Below are 16,038 nucleotides of genomic sequence, written 5' to 3'. Positions count from 1 at the left end.
TGTGACTGGAAGTTTCCATGTGAACTCCTCTAGGGCAGGGACCACATCCATCTTTTTGTGGTAGACACCGAAATGAATGACTGCTCAATAAATAAATATGATAAGACTAGTGAAAAAAGTCATTTGTTAAGCCACTGTAAACACAATTACATAATCTTATGGTGTCCCACAATCTCAATCCCCAGCACTACAGTCAACATAGGTATCTAAGCCTCCTTAGGCAAGGTGAAGGCTGAGAATTCAGAAGAGCATAAAACATAGTCTCAGAGTTGATTTTGAGGTAGGATGAAATTAGATAAAAATTAAGAAGAGATGCGGCCAGGCACGGAGGCTCCTCACGCCTGTAATCTCAGCACTTTGGGAGGCCGAGGCTGGCAGATCACGAGGTCGAGTGATCAAGACCACCCTGGCCAACATGGTGAAACCCCATCTCTACTAAAAATACAAAACTCAGCTAGACATGGTGGCGTGCACCTGTAGTCCCAGCTACTTGGAAGGCTGAAGCAGGAGAATTGCTTGAAACCGGGAGATGGAGGTTGGTTGCAGTGACCCGAGATCACACCACTGCACTCTAGCCTGGCAACAGAGTGAGATCCACCTCAAAAAAAGAAGAGCGCCTGTGGTCAGCAGTTAGAGACCAACCTGGTCAACATGTTGAATCCCCGTCTCTACTAAAAATACAAAAATTAGCCAGATGTGGTGGTGTGTGCCTGTAATCCCTGACATCAAGTGATCTGCCAGCCTCAGCCTCCCAAGTGCTGGGATTACAGGCATGAGCCACCATGCATGGCCAAGGCTACAAATCTCCACAGCATATTACTGTACTGAATACTGTGAGCAATTGTAACACAATGGTAGTATTCATGTATCTAAACATAGAAAATGTGCAGTAATATAATATGCTATTATAATCTCATGTTCACTGTCCTGTATGCAATCCATTCTCCCATTCTCGACTAAACCATCATTACATGTTGCATAACTGTAATAGATTTTTACATGTTGCTTTCCTGGCATAAACCTCATTTGGTCATGGTGTATTGTCATTTTTACATATTACAGAATTCAATTTGCTTTTTTTTTTTTTTTTTGAGACGGAGTCTGGCTCTGTCACCCAGGCTGGAGTGCAGTGGCCGGATCTCGGCTCACTGCAAGCTCCGCCTCCCGGGTTTACGCCATTCTCCTGCCTCAGCCTCCCGAGTAGCTGGGACTACAGGCGCCCGCCACCTCGCCCGGCTAGTTTTTTGTATTTTTTAGTAGAGACGGGGTTTCACCGTGTTAGCCACGATGGTCTCAATCTCCTGACCTCGTGATCCGCCCGTCTCGGCCTCCCAAAGTGCTAGGATTACAGGCTTGAGCCACCGCGCCCGGCCCAATTTGCTATTTTTTTTTTTAACAGAGTCTCACTCTGCCACCCATGCTGGAGTGCAATGGCATGATCATAGCCCACTGCAGCCTCGAACTCCTGAGCTCAAGTGCTCCTTCTGCCTCAGCCTCCCAAGTAGCTAGGACTATAGGTGTATGACACCATGCCTAGCTAATTTTTTAAAAAAATTTTTGTAAAGACAGGATTTTACCATGTTGCCAAGGCTGGTCCCAAACTCTTGGTATCAAGCAATCCTCCCACCTTGGACTTTCGAAACTCTGGGATTACAGATGTGAGCCACGGTGCCTAGCCAATTTGCTAATTTTTTTTTTTTTTTTGGGGGGGGAAATGGGGTTTCACTCTTGTCGCCCAGCTGGAGCGCAATGACACAATCTCGGCTCTCTGCAACCTCTGCCTCCTGGGTTCAGGCGATTCTCCTGCCTTAGCCTCCGGAGTAGCTGGGATTACAGGCGCCCGCCACCACATCTGGCTAATTTTTGTATTTTTAGTAGAGACGGGGATTCAACGTGTTGACCAGGCTGGTCTCTAATCGCTGACCTCAGGTGATCCACCCGCCTCGGCTTCCTAAAGTGCTGGGATTACAGGTGTGAACCACCACTCCCGGCCCACTTTTTCTGAAGTCAAATTTGGCAGTCTGTGTCTATCCAGGAATATGTCCATTTCATCTGAATTTTCAGATTTATTGGCATAAAGTGGTTCATAATATTCATTTATCACTATTCTGATGTCTACATTATCTGCAGTGATATTTTCATCCTGATATTAGTAACTTGTGTTGCATTTTGTGTCTTTTTTAGTGGATATTGATATGAATTTCAAGTTGTTGAGTGAGTGAGTTTTCTTGTTTTTCTTTAACAAATGTTGGGATTTGACCTGGTTAGCAATTAAATTATAGAGTTCAGTTTGATACTTACAAATCTTGTTTAAAGTTTTTTTTTTTTTTTTTGAGACGGAATCCTGTTCTGTCACCAGGCTGAAGTGCAGTGGCATGATCTCAACTCACTGCAACCTCTGCCTCCTGGGTTCAAGCGATTCTCCTGCCTCAGCCTCCTGAGTAGCTGGGACTACAGGTGTGTGCCACTACACCCAGCTATTTTTTTGTATTTTTATAGAGACGGGGTTTCACCATGTTGGCCAGGATGGTCTCGATCTCTTGACCTCGTGATCCACCTGCCTCGGCCTCCCAAAGTGCTGGGATTACAGGCGTGAGCCACTGTGCCCAGCCAGTTAAAGGTTTTTAAGATCAAGTCTGCAGGGGTTGGGGGGGGCAAAGGGAGGAAGAGCATTAGGACAAATACCTAACGAATGCGGGCTTAAAACCTAATGACGAGTTGATAGGTGCAGCAAATGACCATGGCACATGTATACCTATGTAACACGTTCTGCACCTGTATCCTAGAACTTAAAGTCAAAAAAAAAAAAAAAAAAAAAGAGGAGGGCCGGGCACGATGGCTCATGCCTGTAATCCCAGCACTTTGGGAGACCGAGGAGGGCAGGTCACCTGAGGTCACAAGTTTGAGACCAGCCTGACCAACATGGAGAAACCCTGACTCTACTAAAAATACAAAATTAGCTGGGCGTGATGACACACTCCTGTAATCCCAGCTACTCAGTAGGTTGAGGCGGGAGAATTGCTTGAACCCAGGAGGCGGAGGTTGCAGTGAACCAAGATCACTCTAGCCTGGGCAACAAGAATGAAACTCAGTCTCAAAAAAAAAAAAAAAAAAAAGCTATACAACCATAAATAAATAAATAAAAGAAAAGATCAAGTCTGTTAGTATCTACTATAGGGCTATTTTACTGTACAACTAATGTGTGGCCTTTTTGGGATTTCTACTGATGCCCCCCAAGTAATCAACAAGCTTTCTCTAATCTAGTGTCCTAGTCCTGTGAGAGCTCTAGGAACTCTTTGGCTAACCCCTTCCTTGGTTATTATTTGTCCAAGCTGTGAGGTTTCACCCTGCATATAACCATCTTAATATTCAGAAAAAGTGGAGGGGGACCCCATGTGAATTTCTGGAGCTCTTTTTCTGTGTAACTCCTCTTTTCAAAAATCATACTGCTATAACCATCCATCTCAGCCTCCTAAACTTCAAACTCTTTCTCCTTGACCCAGTGAGACCACAGTGATGTTTATGGGAATCCCTTCCCTATGCTATGATTAGGTGTGATTAAAATTATTAATATTGATGTTATTTGTCAATAACATTAATTATTAATCTTAATATTATTTTAATATCATCATTTATTTACTATTGATTTAATTAACATTACCTACTATTATTATTTTTATTAATAATAATGATATTACTATTAATTATTAATAGTGATCTTTAATATTTATGAATAATATTAGTTTTGTCTATCATTATTATAAGTATTAATATCGATGATACTATTAATTACTATTATATTTATTAATATTAATAACTGATATTGTTGTTCCTGATATCCAGAGGGAGAGGATGATATTACTCCCAATATCACACGCGTTGTAAAACCCCTTCGATATTTTGCCTACAATCCCGAGGGGAGAGGATGATATCGAAGAAGGTGTACACCCCCGCTGTGACATTATTATTGAAGAAGGTGCACACCCCCCCGTGACATTATTCCCAATATCCACACTGGAAGACGATGATATTACGCCCAATATCGCAGGAGATGTACACCCACCATGGGATATTGTTCCTTATACCGACAGGGGGAGAGGATGATCTAACTCCCAGTATCTCAGAAGGTGCACACACACCTGTGATATAATTCCTGATATCCAGCGTGAAAGAGGCTGATATTACTTTCAGTGTCACAGTAGGTGTACACCCCACCACCCCTTGGTATTGTTCCTAATATCCAGGGGAGCGGGGGAAGAGGATGATATTACTGACAATCTTCTGTGATATCCAGGGGGTGAGTGGATGATATTACTCCCAATAACGTAGGAACTATACACCCACCCTATGATTTTGTCCCTGATAACCACGTGGTGAGAGGTGATATTACTCCGAATATTACAAAGGGTGTACACCCCGCCTGTGATATTGTTTCTTATATCCAGGAAGGGAGAAGGTAGTATTCCTACCAATATTGAAGAGATGTACAGCCTCCATGGGATATTATTCTTTTTTTTTTTTTTTTTTTGAGACGGAGTCTCGCTCTGCCGCCCAGGCTGGAGTGCAATGGCACCGTCTCAGCTCACTGCAAGCTCCGCCTCCCGGGTTCACGCCATTCTCCTGCCTCAGCCTCCTGAGTAGCTGGGACTACAGGCGCCCGCCACCGCGCCCGGCTAGTTTTTTGTATTTTTTAGTAGAGACGGGGTTTCACCGTGTTAGCCAGGATGGTCTCAATCTCCTGACCTCGTGATCCGCCCGTCTCGGCCTCCCAAAGTGCTGGGATTACAGGCTTGAGCCACCGCGCCCGGCCTGGGATATTATTCTTAATCTACAGGTTGAAAGAAGATATTACTCCCAATATAACAAGGGCTGTACACCCCGCCTGTGATATGAATCGTAAAATCTAGAAGAAGAGAGAATGATATTACTCCCAATACTACATTGGGTGCACACCACCCGCCCCGTGATATTGTTCCTATCATCTAAAGGAAGAGATGATGATATTACTCCCAATACCACAGAAGGTATACAACCCCCTGTGATACTCTTCCTAACAACTACTGGGGGAGAGCACGATATTACTTCAAATATCACAATGGCATTACACGCATTCTGTGATATTGCTCCGAATTTCCAGAAGTTGAGTATGATGTTCCTTCAAATATAGTAGTTCGGGTGCACCTGCCCTGTGGTATTTCTCTGAATATTCGGGGAAACGCAGTATGATATAACCCGAAATCTCACAAAGACTGTACACCATTTCCTAATACTGTGCCTAATATCTGGAAGTGGGGACGACGATAGTAGTTTCAATCTCGCAGTCTGTGTACACACACACTGCAAAATTTTATCTAGGATCCAGGAGGAAAGAGATTGCCATTAATCAACATGCGAGGCACCCCCCGTGGTATGGGGAGTAATGGCACCCCCCTTCTCCCCACCCCGGCCATTACGATCCACATCGCAGAGGGTTGAGGCACCCCCCGCGATATGGGGAGTAAGAGCCACCCCCTCTCCCCCCTGCCATTACGATCCACATCGCAGGGAGGTGAGGCACCCCGCGCGATATGGGGAGTATGAGCCACCCCCTCTACCCTGCTGGCTATTACGATCTACGGTGGACTCACAGCCTGTTTGCAATGTTGTGAGTAATAATATCTCTCCCTCTGGAAATTATGAACTATTTCACAGACGGTTGTACACCCTCGGTGTACAGAATGTGTACACCCGTGTGCATTGGCAGTAATATCATCCTCTTCCTCCCTGAATATTAAGAACAGTATCACAGGAGTGTTTCTACTCCCTGTGATATTGGGTATCATGTCCTCCTCTCCCACGTTGAAATTAGAAACAGTATCACTGGGGGTGTGTACACCTTCTGTGATATTTAGAGTAATATCATCCTTTTCCCTCCAGGATCATGGCAACAATATCCCTGGGAGGTGTACACTTTCTGTGATATATGTAGTAATATCCTCCCGTCCGCCTTACAATATTATTAAGGACCACCTCACAGGGGGGTGTACAACCCTTGCAATATTGGGAATATTATTATCCTCTTTCCCCCCTGCATATTTGGAAAAATATCAGAGTGAGTGTACACCTCCTGCTATATAGATGATTAATATCTTCTTCTCCCTTTCTGGATATTAGAAACAATATCACACGGGGGTTTACACTTTCTTCGATATCTGGAGTAATGTCATCCTCTCCTGTTTTGAATGGCAAGAACAATATCTCAGGGGGGATGTACATCCCCTGCCATATTGGGAGTAATATTACGCTCTCCCCTCCTTGATATTAGGAACAAAATCCCAGCCTGGGTGTACACCTCCTACTATACAGAAAGTTATACTGTCCTCTCCCTTCCTGGATTTTAGGAACAATATCACAGGGTGGGTGTACACAACCTGCGATATTGAACGTAATATCATCCTCTCCCCCACCGGATATTAGGAACAATATCATAGAAGGGTTGTACACTCTCTGCGGTATGGGGAGTAATATCAATTTCGACTTCCCTGAATATGAGGAACAATATCCCCGGGTGGATGTACACCCACTGTTAAATTGGGAGTAATGTCATACTCTACCCCCTGGATATTAGGAGCAATATCACAAAGTGGGTGTACACCCATGGCGAGACTGGGGGTAATATCATGCTCTCCCTCCCTGGATATTTGGAACAATATCACAGGTGGGTGTACACCCCCTGCACTACAAAGAATAATATTATCTTCTCTTCCTTTAGCTATTGAGAATGATATCACATGGTGGAGGGGTACAACCCCTGCACTGTTGGGAGTAATATCGTTCTCTCTTATTCTGGATTGTAGGAAAAACATCACAGGCGGTGTGTACACCTCCTGTGATATTGAGAGTAATATCATCCTCTCCCAACGTGGATATTAGGAACCATATCACAGGGGGCGTGTACACTTCTTCGATATTGGTAGCAATATCATCCTCTCCTCCCTGGATAAAATAAACTATATGACATGCGGGGTGAACACCCCCCGCGATAAGGGGAGTAATATCCATCCCTGGATATTGGGATCCACGGTGGACACACAGCGTGTTTATGATTTTCTGAATAATATCGTCTCCCCCTCTAGAGATTGTGAACAATGTCAAAGACTGGTGAACACCCTCTGCAATATAGGGAGGAATATCACCCTCTCCCCAGCCCTGGATGTTAGGAACAATATCAAAGGAGTGTTTATGACCCTTGCGATATTGGGAGTAATATCATCCTTTCCCACGTGGAAATTAGGAACAGTATCACTGGGGTCGTGTACACCCCCTGCGATCTTGAAAATAATATCATCTTCTTCCCTCCTGTATCATGGGAATTCTGTCACTGGGGTGTGTACACTTTCTGCGATATTGGGAGTAATATCGTCTTCTCTGGCTTGGAATATTAAGGACAATATCATGGGGGTGGGGGGGTGTACACCTTCTGCAATATTGGGAATAATATTATCCTCTCTCCCCCTGCATATTAGGAAAGCTATCACAGAATGGGTGTTCACCTCCTGCGATATGGGGAGTAATATCATCTTCTCCCCTTCTGGATATCAGGAACAGTATCACACAGGGGTGTACACTTTCTGCGGTATTTCAAGTAATATCAACCTCTCGGCCTTTGAATATTAAGATCAATATCACAGGGTGGATGTATACCCCCTGGTGTATTGGGAGTGATATCAGCCTCTCCCCTCCATGGATATTAAGAACAATATCCCAGGGTGGGTGTGCACCTCCTGCTCTATGGGGACTAATATTATCCTCTCCCTTCCAGGATATTAATAACAGTATCACAGGGTGGGTGAATACAGCCTGCGATACTGGAATTGTTATCATCCTTCCCCCTCCGGATACTAGGAACAATATCACAGAAGAGGTGTACACTCCCTGCGATATTGGGAGTAATATCATAGGCTTTTTCCGTGAATATTAGGAGCAATATCACCGGGTGGCTGTACATTCATTGCTCTGTTGGAGTCATGTCATACTCTAGACCCTGGATATTAGGATCAGTGTCACAGGGTGAGTGTACACCTACTGCGATATTAAAGCTAATATCATGCTCTCCGTCCCTGGATATTAGGAACAATATCACAGGTAGGTGTACACCCCCTGCAGTATTAGGAGTAATAATATTATTAATTGTCAAACATCAGTTTTATTAATAATTATCAATGTTAATATAATTAATAGTATAATGCTATTAATTTTTAATAAATATTATAAATATATGATTATGCATGGTTGAGTTATTACTATTCATGTCATTTATTGATAATATTAGTTATTAATCTTAATATTAATTACTATTTTATTACCAACATCACTTATTATTGATTTAATTAAGTAACGAATTACTGATATGATTATTCTATTATTAATAGTGATATTACTTTGAATTATTAATAATTGTCAATATTTTAATCAGTATGAACTTATACTCTATTGTAATTATTAATATCGATGGTTACTATTAATTGTGCTTATATTTATTAATACTAACAATTAATATAATTGTTCCTGATATCCGGGGGGGAGAGGATGATATTACTCGCAATATCACAGAAAGGGTACACCCCTCTATGATGTTATTCCTAATAGCCAGGAGGTAGAGGATGACATGATTGAAAATATCGCAGTGGGTGTATGATCCCTTCAGTCATCTTGTTCCTCATATCCTGGGTGGGAGAAGATGATAAGACTCCCATTGTCTCAGGGGGTGCAGACCTCCCCCGTGATATTGTCCCTAACATCCAAAGGTGGAGAGGATGCTATTTCTTCCAATGTCGCAGGGGGTGTACACCACCCCTGTGATATTGTTCCTAATATCCAGGGGGCGAGAGGATGATATTAGTCTCAATATAGCAGGGGGTGTACACCCCTTCTGTGACATTGTTCCTAATAGCCAGCGGGAGAGAGGAAGATACCAGTGGCAACATCGCAGGGTGTGTACACACCCACTGTGATATTGTTCCGAATATCCAGAGGGGGAGAAAACGATGTTACTCCCAATATCGCAGGCGGTGTACATCCTCCTGTGATATTGTTTCTTACATTTAGGGGGAGAGGATATTACCCCCAATATCGCAGGGGTTGTACACACCTCCTGCGACGTTGTTCCTAATATGTCGAAGGGGAAAGCATAATATTACTCTCAATATCAGGGGACGGGGGACCTCCCTTGTAATATTGTTCTTAATACCCATGATGGGAGAGAATGATATTACTCCCAATATCGCGAGAAGTGTGCAGCCGCCAGTGATATAGTTCCTAATAGCTAGGTGGGGAGAGGATGATATTACTGCCCATATTGCATGAGTTATAAAACCCCTTCGATATTTTGCCTACAATCCCGAGGGTAGAGGATGATACTACTCTCAATATCGAAGAAGGTGTACACCCCCCTGTGCCATTATTCCCAATATCCACGTTGGGAGATGATGACATTATGCCCAATATTGCAAGGGATGTACACCCATCCTGGGATATTGTTCCTTATGTCGAGAGGGGGAGAGGATGATATTACTCCCAATATCGCAGGGGCTGTACAGCCCCCCTGTGATATTGTTCTGAGTATCCTAGGGAAGGGAGGATGATACTACACCCAATATTGCAATGGGTGTACCCCCACCCAGTGATACTGTTCTTAAGGTACTCCACCTCCCCCTACCAGGGATATTGTTCCTCATATCCAGGGGAAGAGAGGATAACATTATGCCCAATATCGCAGGGCGTCTACACACCCTCTGTGATGTTGTTCCTAGTATCCAAAGGTAGAGACGATGACATTACTGGCCATATCGCAGGGGGTGTACACGCTGCTGTGATATTCTTTTTGATATTCGGGGGGGGAGAGGATAACATTGATCCCAATATCGCAGAAGGTGTACAGACCCCTGTGATATAGTTCCTAAGGTACAGAGAAAAGAGAACAATATTATGCTCAATATCGCAGGGATTGTAACCCCCTGCCTCCTGTATCTCCTGTATATTGTTCCTAATAGGCAGCGGGGTAGAGGCTGATATTACTCCCAATATCGCAGAAGGTGCACACACACCTGTGATATAGTTCCTAATATCCAGTGGGAAAGAGGCTGATATTACTCTGGATCTCACAGTGGGTGTACATCCCCAATCCCCTGTGGTATTGTTCCTAACATCCAGGTGCGAAGAGGATGATGATATCGCTGACGATATCAAAGAGGGTGTACGACTCTTCTGTGATGTGGTTCCTGATATCCAGGGGGTGAGTGGATGATATTACTCCCAATAACGGAGGAAGTGTACACTACCCTGTGATTTTGTCCTTAATAACCACATGGGGAGAGGTGATATTACTCCCAATATAGCAAGGGGTGTACACCGCAAGTGTGATATGAATTGTGAAATCGAGAAGAAGAGTGAATGACATTGCTTCCAAAATACACCGGGTGTACACCCGCTCTGTGATATTGCTCCTATCATCTAAAGGAAGAGATGATGATATTACGCCCAATACTGCAGAAGGTATACACCCTCCCTGTGATAATGTTCCTCACAACTCGTGGGGGAGAGCATGATAGTACTTGAGATATGACAGTGGCTCTACATCCCATCTGTGATATAGCTCCTAATTTCCAATAGCTAACGTAGGATGTGCCTCCCAACAGAGTAGTGGGTGCACACCCGCCCTGTGATATTTCCCCAAATATTCAGGGAAACCAAGAATGACATTACCCCAAATCTCACAAAAAGTGGACACCCATGGTGTGCTATGGTTCCTAATACGCGGAGGTGCAGAGGATGCTATTAGTTTTCACATCACAGGCTATGTACCCACACCCTGTGAAATTGTCACTGATACCAGAAAAAAAGACAATGGCAATAATGGACACAGAACGCAGGGGGTGAGGCACCCCCAGCAATATGGGGAGTAAGAGCCACCTCCTTTCCCCCCCTGGCTCTTTGGGTTGAATCTGGACTCTACAGTTTCCTAGATTTAACACAATTGTCTAACAACAAATACTGTAGATGAAGTTAAAAGACAAATAGCAGACTCTGTAAAGATATTTACCACATCTAAAAGCCACAGAGCATCATTATTAGGTATACACGTAGAATTCCTATAAGCCAATACAAATAAGACTGAAAAAAGTGGGAAAATATTAATAGGCAATTCATAGAAGAGGAAGCTTGAATTCCTGAATAGGATGTAAAGAAATATTTAAGGTGGCCAGGCACAGTGGCTCACAACTATAATCTTGGTATTTTGGAAGACCAAGGAAGGAGGATTGTTTGAGGCCGAGAATTCAAACCCAGCCTGGGCAACTTAGCAAGACCATAGTTCATAGTTCTGCAGGCTGAACAAGAAGCATAGTGCCAGCATCTGCTCCTGGTGAGGCCTCAGGAAGCTTACAATCATGATGGAAGGCGAAGGGGGAGTTGGCATATCACATGGTGAGATAGGGAACAAAAGAGAGGAGAGGAAGTCACAGGCTTTTTTAAACAAGCAGATCTCCTGTGAACTAATGTGGCGAGACATCAATCACTACAGTGAGAATGGCATAAAGTCGTTCATGAGGGATCAGTCCCCATGAAGCAAAACGCCTCCCACCAAGTCCAGCCTCCAACACTGGGGATTACATTGCAACCTGAGATTTGAAGGGGACAAATATCTCAATGTATCAGCTGTGTTCCCAGTTCTAGGTTTATATTTCAGAGTATATTCTTCATCACTTTTTGGTGGTGTTGTTGCAGGGAGAAGTAGGCAGCAACCCAGATACCTATCACTAGGTCAATGGAAAAGACAAAAGTAGTATATTCACATCATGGAGGGCTGGTACAGTGGCTCATGGCTTTAATCTCAGCACTTTGGGAAGCCGAAGTGGGAGGATCACTGGAGGCCAGGAGTTCAAGACCAGCCTGGGCAAAAAAATGAAACCTTGTTTCTACAAAGCGAGACTCTGTCTAAAAAAAAAAAAAAAAAAAAATCCAAAAAACAAAGATTCAAAGCTAAACGTGTTTATGTATTTATTTATAGGGGGAGACAGAGTTTCACTCTGTCACCCAGGCTGGAGTGCAGTAGCACGATCTCTCGGCTCACTGCGACTTCTGCCTCCAGGTTCAAGCAATTCTCATGCCTCAGACTGCCAAGTAGCTGGAACTACAGGCACACGCCACCATGCCTGGCTAATTTTTTGTATTTTTAGTAGAAATGGAGTTTCACCATGTTGGTCAGGCTGGTCTCGAACTCCTGACCTCAGGTGGTCCGCCCGCCTTGGCCTCCCAAAGTGCTGGGATTACAAGCGTGAGCCACTGTACCCAGCCAGCTTTCAAGTTTTATTTTCTTTATCTTTGGTTTTCAACTGTTGGACTATCATGTGGCTAGGTATGGCTGTCTTTATTTTTGCCTTTTAATTTTTTTACCATTTATGAAATTTGTTGAACTTCTTACATCTATTCTTTTATCAGAATATATTTTGTTGCCTTGATTTCCTCAGATTTGGCCTGTCAGAGGCTCTGCAAGCTGGCTCCTATGTCCTTGTAATGTCGTCTGTTCTTATCAAATATGGAGAACTTTTGGCTTTTTTTTTTTTTTTTTTTGGAGATGGAGTCTTGCTCTGTTGCCCAGGCTGGAGTGGTGCAATGGCATGATCTCGGTTCACTGCAACTTCTGCCTCCAGGGTTCAAGCGATTCTCCTGCCTCAGTCTCCTGAATAGCTGAGATTACAGGCAACTGCCACCACACATGGCTAATTTTTGTATTTTTGGTAGAGATGGGGTTTCACCATTTTGTCCAGGCTGGTCTCGAACTCCTGACCTCAGGTGATCCACCTGCCTCAACCTCCCAAAGTGTTGGGGTTACAAGTGTAAGCCACCACACCCGGTTACATTATTTCTTCAAATAGTTTTTTTCTGATCCAATTGCACCCTCTTTTCTTTCCGGGACTCCGATTACATATATATTAGGTCATTTGATATTGCTCTAAAAGTCCCTGAGGCCATTTTTCTTGTTTTTAAATTCATATAAATTTAAGGGGTGTCTGTTCATTTTTCTATGGTTTCTCAACATTCTGTTCTTCAGAATGAAAACTTTCTATTGGCCTATTACGCCATATATAATCTGCTGTAAATCCCATCCAGTGAATTTTTTATTTCAGCTATTATAATTTTCAGTTCTAGAACTTCCATTTGGTTATTTTTTATGGTTTCTATTTCTGTTAACTCATTAAGATTTTCTTTCTTTCTCTAAATATAATTTTTGAACTTATTTATGATACCTCCTTCAAACTCTTTTTCTTTTTTTTTTTTTTTTTAGATGAAGTCTCGTCGTGTTACCCAGGCTGGAGTGCAATGGTATGATCTCGGCTCACTGCAACCTCTGCCTCGCAGGTTCAAGTGATTCTCCTGCCTCAGCCTCCCGAGTAGCTGGGAATACAGGCACACACCACCATGCCCAGCTAATTTTTTTTTTTTTTTTTGTATCTTTAGTAGAGACAAGGTTTCACCATGTTGGTCAGGCTGGTCTCGAACTCCTGACCTCATGATCCGCCCACCTGGGCCTCCCAAATTGCTGGAATTACAGGTGTGAGGCACCGTGCTTGGCTTTGTGTGTGTGTGTGTGTGAGATAGAGTCTTACTCTGTCACCCAGGCTGGAGTGCAATGGCACCGTCTCAGCTCACTGCAACCTCTGCCTCCTGGGTTCAAGCGATTCTCCTGCCTTAGCCTCCTGAGTAGCTGGGACTACAGGTGTGTGCCATCAGACCTGGCTAATTTTTGTATTTTTAGTAGAGACAGGGTTTCACAATGTTGGCCAGGCTGGTCTCGAACTCCTAATTCTCCTAATTCCTGACCTTGGTGATCTGCCCACCTTGGCCTCCCAAAGCGCTGGGATTACAGGCATGAGCCACTGCTCCTGGCCTAAATTCTTTTTCTGATAAGTTTAACATCTAGGCCATCTTGGTTTTAATTTGTATAGACTACTTTTCCCCCCACCTTGACTATGGATTTTATTTTCCTCATTCTTTGTATGTCTAGGAAATTGAAATGTAATACTGGGCAGGACGCAATGGCTCATGCCTATAATCCCAGCACTTTGGGAGGCCGACGTGTGCAGATCACCTGAGGTTGGGAGTTCGAGACCAGCCTGATCAACATGGAGAAACCCTGTCTCTACTAAAAACACAAAATTAGCTGGGTGTGGCGGTGCATGCCTGTCATCCCAGCTACTTGGGACGCTGAGGCAGGAGAATCGCTTGAACCTGGGAGGCAGAGGTTGCAGTGAGCCGAGATCACGCCATTGCACTCCAGCCTGGGCAACAAGAGTGAAACTCCGTCTCAAATAAATAAATAAATAAATAAATAAATAACTGTAATACTGGACGTTACGAATAATACATTGTAGGAGTCTGGATTTTGTTATCTTCCTCTGAAAAATGTTGATTCTTGTCTTAGCGGGCAGTTCAAATACATGATACAAATAATCAACTTGGCAGGGCATGGTGGCTCACGCCTGTAATCCCAGCACTTTGGGAGGCCAAGGCAGGCAGATCATCTGAGGTCAGGAGTTCAAGACCAACCTGGGCAACCTGGCACAACCCTGTCTCTACTAAAATTGCAAAAATTAGCGGGGCATTGTGGCGCACTCCTGTAATCCCAGCTACTTGGGAGGCTGAGGCAGGAGAATTGCTTGAACCTGGGAGGTGGAGGTTGCAGTGAGCCGAGATCGTGCCACTGCACTCCAGCTTGGACAACACAGTGGGGAAAAAAAAAAAGAAAAAAAAGAAAGCAAACCCTTAGGACCAGGTGCGGTGGCTCATGCCTGTTATCCCAGCACTGTGGGAGACCAAGGCAGGTGGATTGTTTGAGGTCAGGTGTTTGAGCCCAGCCTGGCCAACATGATGAAACCCTGTCTCTACTAAAAATACAAAAATCAGCCAGGTGTGGCGATGCATGCCTGTAATCCTAGCTACTCACAAGGCTGAGGCAGGAGAATCGCTTGAACCTGGAAGGTGGAGGTTGCAGTGAGCAGAGATCGTACCACTGCACTCCAGCTTGGGCAACAGAGTAAGACTCTGTCTCAAAAAAAAAAAGAAAGAAAAGAAAAGCAGACCCTTAGGAAGAAGGGCCTCAGTAGACCTCCTTCCACCAGTGCTCGGTGGATTTGTATATTAACATTGGAAGCATTGGAATGTTCCAAAAAAAGAAAAAAGGATAAGCTATGGTAAACCAGTTGACAAGCTAAGCTGTGAAAGCAACAGAGCCTCTATGACAGCATTTCAGAAGACCCTCGATACTTATAATATAGGGTAGACTGCACTAAAAATCAGGCCTAGGTTCTAAGAGTAAGGGCAGCATTGCTTCAAAACCTCAGCAAAATTCTTTTTTTTTTTTTTTTTTGAGACGGAGTCTCGCTCTGTCGCCCAGGCTGGAGTGCAGTGGCGCGATCTCGGCTCACTGCAAGCTCCGCCTCCCAGGTTCACGCCATTCTCCTGCCTCAGCCTCCCGAGTAGCTGGGACTACAGGCACCCACAACCGCGCCCGGCTAATTTTTTGTATTTTTAGTAGAGACGGGGTTTCACCGTGGTCTCGATCTCCTGACCTTGTGATCCGCCCGCCTCGGCCTCCCAAAGTGCTGGGATTACAGGCGTGAGCCACCGCGCCCGGCAAAACCTCAGCAAAATTCTTAAGTCAAAGTCAGGCCCTAATAGAAAGTGGGACACTAATACCTAAGATAAAGATATTTGGGTAGATAAACATGAGAATTTTGAATCCTGGATTCATTCTCCTAATTCCCCAGGCTATCAGAAGCAATCTGTTCTTTAGCTGGAAGAGAGACACTTCAGCTGGCTTGGACACCTTGCAAGAAGAGGCATCTGCCTCACAAATGACTCTCGTCTTTAAGATCTATCTCTGCCATCCTTCACTGCCTCCAGGCTCATACTGATAAACCGAGCAAGGTCTCAGCATAGCCCAGGGAGGGAAGTAGCTGTCCTGCTCAAAGAGAAAATAGGTTACACACCAAAAGAATT

This window comes from Papio anubis, chromosome 12 (assembly GCF_008728515.1).
Source record: "Papio anubis isolate 15944 chromosome 12, Panubis1.0, whole genome shotgun sequence".
Taxonomy (NCBI): Eukaryota; Metazoa; Chordata; class Mammalia; order Primates; family Cercopithecidae; genus Papio; species Papio anubis.
This window is presented reverse-complemented; position numbering follows the sequence as displayed.